The sequence below is a fragment of the Tachypleus tridentatus genome, chromosome 13 (assembly GCF_004210375.1).
Source record: "Tachypleus tridentatus isolate NWPU-2018 chromosome 13, ASM421037v1, whole genome shotgun sequence".
NCBI lineage: Eukaryota > Metazoa > Arthropoda > Merostomata > Xiphosura > Limulidae > Tachypleus > Tachypleus tridentatus.
This window is the reverse complement of record NC_134837.1, coordinates 91,451,912-91,468,795: the sequence shown is the minus strand read 5'-3', so window position 1 is coordinate 91,468,795 and position 16,884 is coordinate 91,451,912. Positions and strand designations below refer to the sequence as shown.

The 16,884-nt window shown below is 31.3% G+C and overlaps 1 pseudogene across 1 annotated transcript in view; it reads right to left on the bottom strand.

Annotated features, from left to right (window-relative positions):
* Positions 1-16,884, bottom strand: part of LOC143239990 (SLIT-ROBO Rho GTPase-activating protein 1-like) — a 124,759-nt pseudogene that overhangs the window by 16,740 nt on the left and 91,135 nt on the right. Inside the window, exons 2-8 of the transcript XR_013021493.1 lie at positions 9,152-9,335; positions 8,356-8,521; positions 5,305-5,367; positions 4,204-4,362; positions 2,916-3,044; positions 1,520-1,740; positions 349-450 (exon numbers count right to left, since the gene is read on the bottom strand). The product of XR_013021493.1 is annotated as an SLIT-ROBO Rho GTPase-activating protein 1-like (transcript). The remainder of the gene's footprint in view (positions 1-348; positions 451-1,519; positions 1,741-2,915; positions 3,045-4,203; positions 4,363-5,304; positions 5,368-8,355; positions 8,522-9,151; positions 9,336-16,884) is intronic.

Genomic DNA, 16,884 nt, shown 5'->3' with positions numbered 1-16,884 from the left:
AATTTGAGTTCATAATTCATACAAAATTATAGATTTATTATTTTGACATCACAAACATTTAATTTAAACAGTGTTGCATTCAACATACCATATGATTCACTAAAATCTATATTTAAAATTGTTTTTTTAATATCTACATTTAAATTAAGAACTCAACTCGTATATAAAATTAATGTTTGAAATATACATCTACAATTTGATTTCAAACTTACTAACAAATTCATAAAATAGTAGATCAACAAAAGTTTGAATGCAAGTCAATAAACTTGATGACGTGGCCTTTGACTGATGACCCATCAAGAAAGGGTTAAAGAGTAATCCACATACAAAAACATTGGCCATGCTTACCTCTTCATTTTCTGTCTTCAGCGAAGTAAGGCGTTTATTGAGTTGTTTGTACCTCTGTTCCACCTCTTCCTTTATAGCTTTGTCTATGAACAGCTGAGATACCTTCAATAAAAATAATCTGTCAAACAGCTTTGCAATTATTTTGTAATAGTAATAATATCAATAAATAACATTATTTATCCTAAAGAAAAAAATATTATTCATTTTCACTTATTGCCAAGCCACACCAGCAGCTACAGTTCTTGGTGAAAGTGTAAAACCAAAATGTCAGGAACTTTTTTTTTTCTTATCTGGTTTTAAAACTTGTTTATTTACAATATACCTGAAATATTTTAATCCTTGTTAGCGCTCCAAAAAGAGAAAATAGAATTATCCTGTCTTTTGTTTTTTTTTAAAAAAAAGCCCATAATCAACCAACCTCTTAAAAAGCTTGCTAATTATTGTTTGAAGAGTCCTGCAGAATATATTTATGTGAATGTTAATATATATTAAAAAGACTTACCCAATTTGTTCTAAACTTCTGGATGACATATACAAGCTTTACAACATCTCAGTACTACTTCCATACAATTCCCACAACACAGAAAAAATCTCATTAAAGTTTGAAAGACCCTCTAAAATTATTTGGTAGAATAATAATGCATTTTCCAATGTTCCTCAGGCTTGCTTTGTATATTTGGGTCACATGCATCTTTGAATACACTTTTAGGAATCTCATAACCAAATTTTGAAAAATAATTGTTAGTTTGGTAAATCTGTTAAGTTTTAAAAACTGTAAATGAGTTTTTGTTTTTTAAATCCTAAAACATTCCAACCAATTTGCCTCTCATCACTGGAGATCTGAGATGCTTAAATTCTACAAAATATAAAACTTCTTGAACTATTCTTTGAATTATGCTTAAAAGCCACACTTTGTAATCAATAGACTCACTATAATAACATAAAACTTGATATTTTGTAAGTTGTACTCACATAACTTACAATGATTTATATTCTGCAAGGAACATGTTTGCAATAAAAACTCATGAAACTTTGTCATAAACTTCATTTATACAAGTAATTTACACAGAAAAATTTTCATTTCTATAGAAACAATAACAATATAAGCAAGAAATAAAAAAACGAGAAATAAAGTGTATAAATATCATTACATTACATGAAAATAAATTACCTGATCTCCTTTATGGGCTTGAAATTCAAATTTTTTGGGAACCATAAAGGCCGAGTTGTTATGTTCTAGAAAGCGTCGTTTATCTACTCTTGCATCCAAATTATCTACACATTTCATCATACGATCAATACCATTTTGTTTCAACTTTTGTAGACATTCTTCTGCACTAACATACACTTTCAATGTACGTCCAAGACAGGTGTAAAACCAAAATCCATACACTGAAATAGAAGAATTCAGCAATATTAAGTAATATTTTAATGTTATCCTACAGGTTTTAACAGAACTGAAAACACTTGAAAATTCAAAGTGTAAAGTTTATACATTTTAGTAATAATCATTTATACTATAGAATTCCTAAATATCATTTGCCCAAAGTCAAAAGTATAATTTCTTTTTCATTTTTAACAACAAGAAAAATTCCAGAATTATTTCAGAGAGCTACACTTATTATTATTCAAGAGTATATGGATAACTATGCTATGTCACACTTCTACCAAACATAAGTATACTGTTTGATCAGTTTTCAAATACTGAAACTGCCTTTTGAAACTGGATAGAAATCATAACATTCTGCTACATTCTCAAAAGTTCATTATTTTGTTTCAATCATAATTGGCTTTAATTAGTAAAGTGTAAAACTTTGAATAAAAGTTTATTAATTAATAAAATTAAAATTGCTGATATTCAAATTTAAATTATGCTATAACCTTTACTTTAATTCCCTGAATTAAATATTAAAGATTATGTACATCTTTAGTCAATGCCTGATGCTTAAAGTGACTTTTTATCAACACATTGTAACATTGCTGTTACTGAATAGTATAATTTTTTAATCACCACATTATTGCTAATATTGCCTTTACTACTAAAAATGCTGTTGCAGAGAAATTCCTGAATCAAATGGTTCTGTGAAACTGTTCAGCTTTTATTTACCAAATGTAAACAATTAGATAAAACATAACACATCTTTAAATTTACATATTCATATCTACCTTTAATACATTATATTTAACCTCTGTTCAATCACAGAATACATAAATAGGTGTTATGTAGTCATGCTGACATTCACTACATAATCTCTGCAAAGCCACTGAATGCAAAAGTGGGTGTTATTATTCATTACAAATTCTTGCAAAATTCTATGGACTTCTTAAATCATTCAATGCAAAAGAAGATCTTTACAAGATAAGTTTTACAAAATTTACCATTTATTCTATCCTCAAATAAACAAATTTCTCTCAAATACTGTCTCCTTCTTTGAAAGAAAGATCACAATACATACATATCAAAACTATAAGTATGTGGGAAGAAATTCCAAAAGCCCTAGTAACTCCACATAATGTACACAGAATCACAATAACTTATTTTTGGAAACAATTGACGTAACACTTACATCAAGGAGATCTGGTAGATCATCAACATAATATTTCTGAACTGCTGCATTAGCTGCATCCATACACAAAAGGTAGTCATTTCGGGCTTTCAGTGATTTCAACTTTGCATCATTATACTTTGACTGTCGCTACAAACATTCCATAGATGAACAAAATAAACATCTTATATTTCACATAACTGTAAAATGTCAGTTATTAAACATGGCATTTGTCATTTACAGTATTTGATACTTAGTTAATAATATTGTTTTTTAAATTATCACCAACTACATGTCAGTGTTTTATCAACTCTCTCACCTCAACTTCATAACCATTTTGTACTTGTTATTGTTTCATGTTGTAACTTTTAGTGCAATAGGCATACCTTCACAAAATTTTGCAGACTATCAGTGAAAGCCTTTCATATATGAAATCAGATTTCTTTAATAATTTTTTCCACAAATTATTATTCCTTTTAAATGTTGACTATCCAACATGAAGAGAATTTTGATTTTTAAGATTAAAAATACTTTATGCATAACAAATTTTTCATATTTCACAAATTATCAAATGTTTTTAGAAAATAACTTATATTTTATCAGTTTTTTCACTACTGTATCTTTGTATGGGTTTGGTTAATTTGGTAAATTCACAGACAGAAGTAGGTGTATGTAAGCAAGTAATACCAAAAATTGAGAAAAGTGAATTGGGCAACTGTGTTTGATTCAATAAATATAGTAATATCTCGGCAAAAAGATAGGAGGTTCTTATTTTATATTTTAAGTTGTCAATATTGGTAATACAAATTTCTAATTTGTAAAAAAACTATAAACTTTATATTTGGACATCACAAACATATGCTACATTCAACATACCATGAGACACTTAAATATTAGTATTTAGGAATATTTGTTATATATTTACTTTTATATTAAAAAATTAACTAATGTATAATACTAGCATCTGAATTATAATCAACAATTTGATACAAAACTTACTGACACATATCTACAAAATATTAGTTCAATAAAATTTGAATGAAAGTCTACAAACATGGTCATGTGGCCTTTGGCCTGTGACCACAGGAAGACCCATCTCAGTAGAGTTAACAGTTAAACTGTGTTACTAGTCTTGGTCAGGTTTTATTTAATTATTAATAGTTTACTACGACATAAAATGTGAATCACAGCTTAATTAACATGTAATTAATCAGAGCTCTACTACTCTGTTATCTCAGTTAATAAAAGATTTTTTTTTTTTTATTACTAGCTCTTCTCAATGAATTTTATGGACAGCACTGTTCTGTACCTTCTGGAGATCCTTCACAATCAATCGATATTTCTTCAGTCGTTGTAGTTTTTCAGCAGGAGCTGACTGCTCAAGTTTAGTCTTCTGAGCTTCTAGAAGTCTTAGTTTACTTTCCATCTGTCGTTCATCAGAGTGATAAGCATGGTATGTCTTCATGCTCTGCAAAGAGAAAAAATGCTAACTTATCACACCAAATGCAACAAAATAAAAACAACTTTTTAATCTGAACTTTAACCTGTTACTTTCTACTTACAAACTGCATAAGAAGCCACTCAATACATAGTTTAAAATTTGAAACAATAAACATATGTACTACACTTTACTAAAAGTAAACTTGAAGGTAATGCATATTTACAATAATTTTATTTATCCAGGAAATTTTATTTTCTAGAAATAATCTTTGAAAAATATTCAAGCTTTCTAGATAATGCCTTAGTTTCTTGAAAATGTAATATTATTATTATTGAATTAAAAAATTGCATTTTATCACAAACTTTCATGAATAAGGAATACCTACAAGCTTTTTTCTCTAAAGTATTTTATTTTCCCACTAAGGTCAGCACTAAAAGATATTATTTTCCCATTTAGGCCATTAATGGGAGCTTTTCTTCTCTTTCAGCTGAGGTCAACACTGAAATCTTATTGTTCCAGCCAATTTCAATACTAAAACTTTTATTTCCTACTTAAGGTAAACACATACCATTGCTATTTTAAAAGGTGTTTAACTAAATTCTTTAAAATATAATTCATTCACGAGAAAAAAAAATTACAGAATTTTTAATATGAAAATATACAACTACATTTACATTTGTAGCGAGGATGAATTAAATGTCTTGAAGCACATATCACAATTTATTTGACACCTGTCATGCAAAATTTCCTACAAACTCTTATTCTGACGTTTTAAATCTTAAAAAAAATTACTGAAAATACACAACTAGCTAGCAGACCAACATTTCATAAGCCTTTTGACAAAAGTTGTCAAAAAACATCAGAAAGTTTGGAATTTAATAATTTGAAAATGAAAAATTGTAACTATTTAAAAGCAACACATTTAAAAAAAAACAAAAAAAAAACTTAAATTTCTCAGGAGCAACTTACAGCATGAAGTTCATGTAAAACCTTCAAAAGTTCTTCATGACTTTCCATTCCTATATCTCGGCACTAAAATAAAAATGTTCCACACAACTATTAAGTTTGATATATATACAAACTAATGTTCTTTATTGTGCATAATGACTTTAAAACTATTATGTTTGCACCACATAATTAGAAACAATCCTATGAAAAACTTTTCTGATATGAACTGTGGCAGTACATACAATTCAATGAAGTTTGTTTTGAAAAATATGAACAAAACAGGTTTGAAGCTACAGTTACGAAAGAAAGTGTATGTACCCCTACTTCCTGAGTAGTTTTTTGCTCATAACTGAAAAATTATCACAATTAGGCTAATAGACATATGATATACTATAAATATTATACTAACACACATCTACATACATTTTTATGTAAATTAAATGACAAATAAACTGTTTATAAACAAATAACCAAAAATAGGAGGAGCAGAAAGCGTTCGTACATTTCAGAATGTGTGAAAAAACTGATATTCCTGCAAAAATTTTGTTTAGTTTGGAGAATAAACTACATTATACCATTCCAGGAGAAGACACTGGGTTCACAATTATTGGAATTTAGCCAGCAAAACATTTACTTCCGACAATTTAGCGCCATCTCCATCATTATCTGCTTGGTCATCATGGCAAACAGGAAACAGCTGTCCAGTGATTTAAAAACCCGAATTATTGTAAAATACAAGTCTCATGTGTCTCTTTTCAGTATTGCTACACAACTTAATGTGCTGAAATCTACTGTTCAAAGCATAATTGCCAAGTTTAAGCTTACAGGATCAACAATGACATGTGAAACTGGTGAGGGAAACTGGGGTTGAAGTAAGCACCTCTACAGTTACGAACATGTTACGCTCTTCTGGGTTCAAAGCATGCCGTCCTCGTAGAACTCCATATTTAAAGCCTGTTCATTTAGGAGCATGATTGAGGTATGCATGAGGATCTTCCAGCATGACAATGACCCAAAGCACACATCGAAATATGTGCAATCCTCGTTGTAAATGAACCATATAAGTGTTCTGGAGTGGCCATCGCAATAACCCAATCTCAACCCAATTGAAAACGTTTGGCATGAGTTAAAGACCAGGGTTCATCAGCATCATCCGAAAAACTTGCAAGATTTGGAGGCCTTCTGTAAAGAAATACCAGTTGAGTACTGTTAAACAAGGGCTAAGAGGAGAGATTGCACCAAATAATTCACCTGAAAGGCTACACAACTGACCATTAAAGTAGACACACGAACACTTTCTGCCCCTCCTATGTTTGGTTATTTGTTTATAAACAGTTTATTTGTCGTTCAATTTACATAAAAATTTATGTAGATGTGTGTTAGTATAATATTTATAATATACTATACTTTCATTATCCTAATTGCAACACTTTTTAAGTTATGAGAAAAAACTACTCAATACGCAGGGGTACGAACACTTTCTGTCGTAACTGTAAGTGTTTATAAAATCTTATTACCTTTTAACTAATGATTCAAATGCATTTCTTAACTAATTAGCCCTTTCAGCACAGGCTCACTCCCTGGCACCAACCATATAACCATTTTGCACTTGTTATAGTTTTCTTACTATTACTTTTAAATTAGTAAGCATATGTTCATTATCGGTAAACATTTCAATGTTTCCATATGCAAAATATCAGATTTTTAAAAATTAAGTCTAAAGGTTTGTTAATGTTTTTCTCATGCATTATTTATTTTTGCATGTTGTCTATCCAACATGAAAAGTAATTTTCATTCTAAGATTAAAAATACTTTTGTGCATCAGAAAGTTTTCAAATTTCACAAGCAAAACACTTATAATGTCTAAACAATTTCAAACATTTCTTAAGAAAAACACTTTATATTTTACGTTATTTTCACCTAAAAATATTTGTATGGGTTCAGTCAATTTGACCAATCTTGTAGCCACTGTATAAAATTTGAAAAATATAAATGATACCTTTTTCATTCTAGAATGACTACAAATTATAACACAAAAACTTATATGTTTAGACTAATAAGCTTAAATCTCATTGCATTATACACTTATATAGGTTTATTATTTTTAATATACCAGCCTTTCAACCATGCTTGGCTAACAATACAGATATTACAATGACATGGTGCACGTGCACTAATGTTACTGTATCCCATGATGTAAAACTGATCTTTGATCTTTACACAATAACCTACCTATCTTAGCTGTCTTTCAGTGGAATAGTAGTTCATAAAATACAGCCATATTTCAATTATTATACATTGTACATGTATAGAGATTATTAATATGTACAAAAAGTTCTAAGCTTATTTTTCTTCAAACATAAACAGTAAATAAAGAAGTAAAGCAAATTACTTTTTCTATGTATAACCTTTATACTCAGTTGCTGCTTGTTGTAGCTTCTTAAGTCTTAATAAATTTCACACTTGATGTTTAATTTAGCATGTTTAGTAACTAAGCTGTGTTTGGATCTAAAAAAATTTGAAATTTTAAACAGGCTAAAGACTTACCTTACCAGCTTGAATGCTTGTCTCAAAAGAAAGAAAGAGCACCATTATACTTAAAAATGGCTGAAAAAATTACTAAGGGGACATTATGAGCTTTCAACTGCTTATTCACATGTCATATATAGAAGTAAGCGCATATAAGGAACTGTTTCCAAAAATAGTAAGAGGTGGGCAGGGTCACTGTATCCAATTCACTGAATAAAGTGATAGTTCAGCAAATAAATAACATATAAAGTTTTTAAACTCTAGCTTTTCAATATACATAATTTGAGTTCCTAATGTGTACAAAACTAGACTAGCATCTAATTTGAACTAATGCTGCATTCAACATACCACCTGACACAAAAACATCAATGTTTAGGTATTTTCTAATACATACTTTTCAATTAAGAAATTAAATAAATGTATAATATAAACATTTGAATGATGATCTACAGATTTAACACATCATCTTATCACCATCTGGGCCAGTTATATAAAAAGCAGGATGTATACTTTGGGAGAAAAAAGTATGGTTCACTGAATTACCCTTTTGTACATTCTATGTACATCTTCTACAATCTCTCCAAATCGACTGGTCAGAGTATTGGCAAATATTTCACTAAGAATAGCTCTATCTCTACTCTCCTTTCTGGTGGCCGACAACAAATGTTCCCAACACAAATTTGAAGAAAACAAATGCCACTGCTCACGTCTGTGGGACACATGCAAAAGATATTGAACAAATATTAATACCATTCCAAAGAAAAATTCAATGCCTTTTTAAGTCTAAAGTCAACAAGAATTACAAATAAAAACTGAATATACATTACATGCTACAGAGTGTAAGTTAATATATTATGCTGAATTAAGTCTAACATTATAACTGTAAAAACTAATAGTCCAAAAACACTTTAATGTAACTTCCAATGTGTGATTTTTCATTCCCAAATGATACAAGTTATTTATTGATAAAAACCACTGAAAATACATTTCTTATTGGCATTTACATTTGTGTTTTATCAAAAACACATCAATGGACTTCTTTCACTGTGATTAAAGTTGCATTAATATTATTTGTTTATAAAATGTTGTAACGGAGAATATGATAATAATAAAAAATATGAACAATAGAATTTTTTTATTTATATTTCTTGAACTATTAAATTATGAACCTTTTGTACTATGCTTTATATTTAACAACTTGGATAATAAGCAATATAAATATACCTAAACAGCATAAAAATACATAAGACAGATTTCTTACACTACTGTTATTTGTTTCCACACGAGCAAGTACAATAATTAGACCTAATACATAACTAATATACTCTTAAAAATGTACTTTTGTTTCTCCGCCTTATGTCGTAAGGTCAAACTTCTTGACAGCTTCTCCAGAGAACGCGAATATTCCAGCTCTACCTCTGCTCTTCGACGAAAGAAATCCTGAATTTCCAGAACAATAGCAGCTTGGACTTCCACTCGCATATCCAAACATTTTAACTGTTCATTGATCTGCTGCCTTATATCTAGAGAGAAAATTATTAGTTATCTAGAAAAAACTTAATAACAGATATAAGAACACGCGCGCGCACACACATACATACAAAATGTGTAAGTGTACGAAAATGGGATGAGTATATATGTACTTGCAAAATATCTTCAACAATCTCTTTAAAGTAAAACAGTGATATAACATTAATAGTGGCAACAGTAAGATAAAAACTAATTTATGAAACAAACATTTAAAGCAATTCAAACCAAATTCACCCAACATATAGTTCTTTTTCATGTAAAGCATAACTTCTTATGATGCGAAGAAAACCTTATCCGACGAAGGTACATTTTATCTTGCGAATTATTTATAATTCTGCAACTGTAATAATATCAAAACCTTTAACATGGACAAAATAAATAAAGGTTTTATGCAATATTAGTTTCTTGATTTTAAAATAAACATAAAATTAACGATATCACATTATAATATGTAGACCTTAAATGCTTGTTTTACTTTGTTAATATTCTATACACATGAATCTACATCACAAGAAGCTTATTTGTTGCATCTTTAGCCAGCTTGATGAGCTTTTCACTGAAACACATCGTCTGCAATGAATACGATAACCATAATATAGTTAGGAAACTTTTATACACTCTTCTTCCTCTTCAAAAATAATAAAGACCTAAATAAAGATTGTGGTGCTACAAATATACTAAAGAGCCGAATTAAAATTTTGGTGTTACAAATATAATGAGCCTCATACAAATGTCTTATGATAAATATACATCTGTTATAATCAATTTCGCAAGTTTAGAAAATGCAATCACGCCATAAAAACTGTTATAAAAATAAGTACCCAGAATATCCTGGTATTTCCATCCAGAAATGTACAAAGTACAGAAAATGTTTATTCACATTCACAATAACAAGTTTATAAAGACAAATTTCGTCTCATTAGTCTACATACCAAAAACCACACTTCGGTCACACAGAGGCGTAGTTAGGAGCCTTTATCCGACAATCCCAACTAATTTATCCAACGCCAAAAATTCTGCGTTTACTTAACAACGAATGTGATGTATAAGCAAGTAATTTTTTTATCTTAATCATCACAAAGAAAATCACACTCAATGTAAGACGTATAAATGGGTCTCGCAGAAAGTGGAAGTTATTAATGTTTCGTTTCATATAATCGACCCAACTGCAAAGGACAGTGATGCAAATAGATTCACAAAATGTTCATGAAAGGTCGTTTCCATATATGCAAGTTCTTCACTCTTCAAGAATTCATTACCCTGATAAATAAGTATTATTTCCCCTTCTAAAATTAGACGACTTCCGGTGTCACAACTAGAAGCTATGCAACGATAACTCATGGGTTATCCGCACCATATGCTGCGGACATATACGCTTTTACAAATATGTTGTGAACGTTAAAATTAAAGTTGAGTTCCGATAAAATACAATGAATGATGTAAATGTGAGTTTCTCATTAATCAGCTTTTTTTTTTCACATTTATCGGTCACACAGTTTCTGCGTACAAAGTTGAAAATAACAATATTTAACCACGACCGTGCGCAGAAATTTAACATGTGTGATGTATGTGTTTAAGCTATCTACATTTACAAATAAATCGCAATATATTCATCAAAATTATCAGTCCTTCATCACACATCACTGGAGTCCTGCTTGCTCTCTCCTGCCATGCACCAAACTAACAATTGTTTTTACCTCCAAGTTAATAAAATCTGTTTCATATTATAATTTCAAATAACCAGAAATTTTAATTTAGAAGTTAATTAAATAATACGTATCAAAAACGGCTGGTTTTTACATATATATTTCTCTCTACAAGTGGGTTTTCTCGTCATCACTGATTATTTCAATACGTATCAAATTTATAATATTTGCCAACAAAATTTATACATACAAATTTCTTTCTAAACCCAAATACATTTTAATATAAAAAACACAAAAACAATAAAATGTATAATGACGGTTATTGCGAATAGTTAATATAAATAATTATTTATATACAAAAATGTTACAAACTCGCAAACAATATTCAGGCTTCTATCTGGTTTTGGAACGAAGCGTAAATTACTTTTATATTAACATAAGACACACAGATACATTTCACTTGACGGGAATGATAGCTAGATCTATTTTGTTTGGCCTAACGCGGTTTACAGGCTTAATTTTCACAGAGGTAGACAGATATCTAATGTCCTCGTAGAAATACTAACGTCCGAAGTTAATTCTCTGAAGTTGAACGGTTCGTAAAGTTCGAAATCTATAAACGTTCCTTATTAAATTCTGAAGTTTCCCAATTAATAAGTGTTAATCACAATTATAGCTTCCGAGGCTTACAGTACACTAACTGTAGCTGAAAAATAATAATAACTCTCTCTCTCTCTCTAGCGCCTTGTGATGGCTTGCTTTTATATCCCAATCACGTGAGATTCTCGAAAGTTTAACACTATTTGAAGACACGATAGTTTTTCGTAAGCCGCATATTGTTCATTTTTGCTTTTTACAATCTCCAACGATTTATTTATTAGAGAACAGGCGGACCTTGCGCAATACACATCCAACATCACCCTTTCAGCCGTGGGGGCTTTATAATGTGAGGGTTAATCCCACTATTCTTTGGTAAAAAGAGTAGCCCAAGAGTTGGCGGTGGGTGGTGACAAGCTGTCTTCCCTCTAGTAGCTTTGCGCAAAATTAAAAAACAAACACATCCAACTATATACGTCACATGCATTAAAATAAAAAACTATAACAAACAAACGTAGGTTGGTTGGTTGGTTTGGTGTTTCATGGCGCAAAGCAACTAGGCTATCTGCGCCAACAAATGTAGGTATTAAAATAAATATATAACAGGAAATGCGTTACAAAGACGTTTATTGAAATTCCTCACCACACCTCATTATACATAATTAATATCTGCTTCAATCAGAGCTAGTTCTCTAACGTGAAAAAAAAGAAAGAAAAAACTGGTGGTGATAATAGCTAATAAACGATATTTTTCTTACTCAAAGATTAGAATGCATTGCTTCATCAGTTAGCACCTTAAGCTGGTAACAACATTTCGGTGGCCTCACCTTCAAAAGATTAAATCAAGAGAAACAGTTCTTGGGCATATAAATGAGTGAAATTTTCATGCTCAGTACTTCACCTGGTTCTTCAAGTCTGAAGCGAGTAAGTATATTTCAGACAGATGGGGTCTGTGCACGTTCTGTTTCACACCATACTGTTTCAGCATGTACATTCTCCAGCTTATAACACAGGGTTCTCTCGAGTGCTCTCACATTAATATGGTTCACACAACATAATCAGGTACCCCGTCATCGGTAGTGTTCACATAACATAGGGTTCTCACTGTTAATATTCGTACGACACAGGATTGTTTTAACTATATCCTGACTGAAAGGGTTCGAATTTTAAAATGTATGGCCTACTTTAATGAAACTTTGGGTTCATGATAGATAGAATTCATACCAGAACTATCGTAGTTCTATTACAAACGCTTGTAGTTTACATGGAAAAAAAAATCTAGATGATAATTGTTTAAAAGAAATCAGATATGTAAGTTGATAAACGTCGGTAACGACTATGGTACAATCTCAGCAAACCAGATTTCGTTCAATTCGGAAAAAATCGTTGAAAAAATATAATAAACTGACAGAAAATAACAACCTGGCAATAAACAATGAAGAAAATACCGTGATGATACAAGACAGCACATAAAATAGGGATGAATGAACACTGCAAAACACCCGACATCGTGATGATATACAAGAAAGGACATAACACCATCACAACAGACGCAGTAAAGCTCATACAATACCAACCATCAAGACCTAAACTCAGAAGAGCTTCTGTTTCAAAATAACTTTAATTTGTTGATTAAACTGATAAGCAAGGCCAAGATTCAATATTGCCTTTTACACTTCAGTCTGTACAGTTCACCAAACCAGAACGAAAACATCTGCCCGAAAACACCCATCAATACCGAAAAAACGCCAATCTGTCTCGAAATACGAACATTAGAAACCAATTTATCACTACTTTTAGTGTTAACTGCTTTGAAACCTAATCTAGAAAAGAAGAACACATTTTGTTTATAAGAGCGAAACATTGTACTTAATATCTTTTCGTTTATAGTAAATCTTCATTTGCATTATAAAGATACACATAACAGGCGCAGAAAGAATATTTATATAAATTCACCAAAATTAAATTTCAAACCAAAAATTATAAATTACTTGCTCCAAACAATTAAAAAGATGCTTTTTGAATCGCTGTAACGTTTACTTTGGAGATGATTTTTTTAAAGGAATTAAACTTCAATAGGTCAAACTGTCATAGCTTTGATTGCTAAACATTTCCACTGCAAAACTGTTTACGATATTAATCCTCCCCTGAAAATGGCTCAACTGTTTATAAAGAAGCGGTCGGTGTGCGCGTGTGTTTTCTTATATCAAAGCCACATCGAGTTATCCGCTGTGTCCACAGAGGGGAATCGAACATCTGATTTTAGCGTTGTAACTCTATAGACTTACCGCTGTCCCAGCGGGGGAAAAACCAGTTGGTTACACGTCTTTTTATTTAACAAATATATTATATATATATATATATATTGATTGGTAGAGTAATACCCAAATCTTAAAGTTAACAGACAAGCGTCCAGAATGGCAAGTGCAACAACACAAGAAACATACAAGTCCAAAGCATGTACCGCAAATCAACTAATTTAGGGCTAAAACTTAATCTCGTCATATTATAGGTTAACACTTAAACTATAAATGAAATATATATGTAAAACGGCTCGTTTGGGTTGAGAAAATATTTTACGTAGAGGAGCGAACAACGTTTCGACCTTTTTCGGTCATCGTCAGGTTCAAAAGAAAGAGGTAACTGACCGAAAGCTGACCACATGTTTTAAATGGGTTGGGTAACTGAGTGTCGGAATGTAGAGGGCATGCTTAGGTGTTTGAATATATAATTTTATATTATTTATTTTAGTAATTGTTATATAAAGATAGGAAGACGAATATACACAGATGAAAAAATAGGTACATATACATAAACAAGCAATTATTAACACTAAAGCACCACCCTTTCCCGATCTTCTATGAATTCGGTATGTATTTGAATTATACAACTACGGTGTATAAAGCATAGCGCCGAACGCGTTTCTTACGCATTATGGCGGCTTCGTGCCAAACTTACCTGAAACAAGCTATTGCTAGTTCTTATTTTAACAGCACTCTATAAAAAAAAAACCGATTACTCCAAGCAATAAATTTAACCAGTTATATATATTCACGTTTTTTCTAAAAGTGGTATGTTATGTCTTTATCCCAAGGTAGGGAGGGTCGTAAGAAAAATAATAAGAACACTTACTGAATTAACCGTGTCCTAGCGGTTAATATCTGTTGCTGCGAAAAAAATCTTGCTTCAAACTTTAGGGCTATGGGTGCGTTGAACGAAAGACACATAAATTCAACTATTCTGTTAGATAAAATATGCTCAAGAGTTAGCTGCAGGAGCTATTGACTATTGTTTTTCCTTTCTTTGTAACTTTTAATTTCTATGTTCGGAACGGATATGCGCACATACCATTAGTGTAGCTATCCGCAAAACTCTTTAGAAACTTCTTTCATATATTTTACTTGAAATTATTTGTTGCTTATATGGTGGTGCTTATCGCCTGGAGAGTATGCGTTATACATCGCTACTGAACTCTAAAATGGAAAATCATCAGGAAGCTGGATAAACTGTCATTGTTCAAACTAATACACGATCTCGGGCATGACGAGAAATGGCGAGATCGTTAAACCACTATAGCTTCATACTATAATCGCTTTGACAACTTGTACACCTTCACATTATGATCAATTTTGACAGGTCACTTTGAAAAGGAATGCTTTATTATTCCTTGGATAGTTTCCTTTACGCGATATGCATTTGTCCGAGTTACATTACAAAAGTGAAATATACTGCCTCTGTGATAAATTAGGCCTACAATTAATTTAGCCAAATAAAATCTTAACACATAAAATAAACTTCTATAATATGTGACGTAGTGTAAGAAACCTCTGCCACTTCGTGCTATGCAGGAACACAAGTCTTGGAACAGTACACAATTTATTTTATTACAAGATAAATTAATGCTTTAATTTTACTTTCGATTCAGTATAATCTTAGCTCTGAAACAGTAAAACTAAATGTGTTACTGTGGTATAATTTCGATTCGTTTGTCTTTTATTTTAAAGGGCACAAGTGACGTAGTTATTAAGCATATGAAAAAAATATTATAAACAACAATAGTAATCTGTAACAAATAAATGTAACATGTTAGAACAAGCCGCCACTCACCCATCCAGTCGACTTCCAGCGGGGTGTTCCAACAAGCCATAGCTACCGCTGTTGGCCGTACATGTATCCCGTCGCTACCTAGGTAGACCTACTAGTGTGCCCTTGTCGTCAGACAGCTTTCGCTTCAAGACGAGTTACACGTCAAGAAAAAGAATAAAAAACAGGCTCTATTTCGTCGATCGTTTGCTTCACCAAACGATTTGTGTTATTTATTATTATTTGTTTGTTTGTTATCTAAACAGCTCGTACCATTCGTCTGGAGTAGCAATACCCAGAATCAGAAATCGAATCTCCCGAACACAATACGAAACTACGTACATAAGGGAATCAGTTTTTGAAACGTTTTCCATACAAATAACTAAGTTACACATACATATATATATCAGGTGTTCTTAAGGCAGGGAGCTCTCCAGTACATTTCACCAGACAATATACTTGAAACTTTTTATCATCACCGTCAATTTATAAGTTTTCAAAGACACTGTTTTCCAATTTTGAAAAGATGTTGTGCTGAGACTAATGATGTATGTCACACAGTTCTCGTGTCAAAAACCCTCTCTAGTAGCGTGCTGAACAAACATGTTCTATTGAAACAACGTTCTCTATACCAGTCCGCAAACGCACGTGAAACATCTACAAGTAAGAACGCTAAATTATTTTGAATTAGTTAGCAAAATGGCTGTCAATTACTGACCTGTATGAAAAAAAGTAAATTAGCACAAAGAAATACAAGTTTTAGTTTTGATTCTTCTTAATATTTGCATGACGATAAACTTAGAAATCCAGTTTTACTTTATATTTGTCTAGTTTTAGAGAGCAGTCAGTGCAACGATTACATTTAAACAACCCCTCACTACGTCACGGTCTTTCTCCCCACTTTCACACCATGATTCAGATGGCAATGTCTCTTTTTTTCCCCAAGACCCATAATTGCACGTCACTATGGAAACCAAACTACTCCAACGTCACTTGGTGTATCATAACGGGTTTTGTTAAATTACTTCAACTCAACAAAGGGAAAATGTTTTTAATAAGCAAGATACTGTATATACATGCAGCACTTTCAAACAGACTCGCTTAAAACTTCTAGACATTCACTCAAACATATGGCAAACACTACTCTTAAAGCCAGAAGTGCACCATTTAGTTCGAGGTGGGATGGAGTGTAGAGTCACTATATGTCAAGAACGGA